The sequence below is a fragment of the Sorghum bicolor genome, chromosome 6, assembly GCF_000003195.3.
Source record: "Sorghum bicolor cultivar BTx623 chromosome 6, Sorghum_bicolor_NCBIv3, whole genome shotgun sequence".
Classification (NCBI taxonomy): domain Eukaryota; kingdom Viridiplantae; phylum Streptophyta; class Magnoliopsida; order Poales; family Poaceae; genus Sorghum; species Sorghum bicolor.
Window position 1 is genome coordinate 44,196,405 of NC_012875.2, and position 1,132 is coordinate 44,197,536.

The 1,132-nt window shown below is 36.6% G+C and overlaps 1 long non-coding RNA gene across 1 annotated transcript; it reads right to left on the minus strand.

The window, feature by feature from the left end:
• On the minus strand, positions 332–806 carry LOC8077584. The gene is made up of 3 exons (XR_002453997.1): positions 650–806; positions 461–553; positions 332–362 (listed from the first exon to the last, which is right to left on the minus strand). It is a non-coding gene; the product is annotated as an uncharacterized LOC8077584 (long non-coding RNA).

A 1,132-nucleotide genomic window follows, 5' to 3' on the forward strand; every position in this document is an offset into this window, starting at 1 on the left:
TATTATATACATTAATATTAAAACTATGTTAGGCTAGACGATTAAACCAAAGCAACATGCAATATATTTATATATACCATTATTACTTTGTACATAAAATTATATTAATTATAAACATCATACATCATAGTTTTTTGTTTACAGATATATCTGAAACCTCTGCTCTAATAACCCGATCGAGATAGCTTTAGCCTACTAATATCTCTTAGCGCTCTAAACTCAGGCTTTGCTAGGACGCTGGTCGGGTCGTGATATTTCCCTTCGGTGGGAATGGTTTCTCTCAAGAGAAAAGTGCAGAGGTCCTCAACTATGTTATATAGAACAGCTTGAGTCACGCTCTTCGCCTTTTCCAACTCATGTTGCTGCAGAGGAAGTTAGAAACATCATAAATTTATAGTTCATATGACACATGCTTTGCAACAAAAATGACAAATAATATAAACGACTATTAGAGCAATACCTTAGAAGGGTTAGTTACATATCTTCCGGTCTCTCTCATGAACTCGCAGACGTAGAATCCACAGTGGACCGATCCGACTGGTTGCTTATGGCACTGATGTATGAGAAAAAAATGGATATTTATTAGTTGCAACATCGTCATATGCATATTATATTTATAAAAGACAGCTTGTGATATTTTGGTACGTACCGGCCATTTATAAAATAATCTCAATGGCTGCCCCGGTTTTGATGAATCGCACCTTCCACCTTTGATCTTATAATACCTATAGGCCCTATAGTATCGAATACACAATCCTCAAGTTATTCTGAAACTCTTATAAAAGTAGGTATGAATATTTAATGTACTCAGCTTACCGTTTCAAGTGTGTAATGAATTTTGCATAACTTGAAGGATCATAGTCTGCAGAGTCCAGGACTAGCACACGGCCTAGACTAGGATTAATGAGGAGGCAGATCCAGTGGTCCCTGAGAGAATTGAATTTATGATGCAAGTGCCCATTGAAATTACTAATACGACGATGAATACAAATTGACACTTACCCAAAGTTGTATGGGGCAACAACACATTCTCGATCTTGATAATTTAGCAGTGCCAAGGCTATGTAGAGGTCGTATTTACATTCATAATCTAGTCGACTTTCATCTATTATCTTCTTATGCTCAGTGGGGT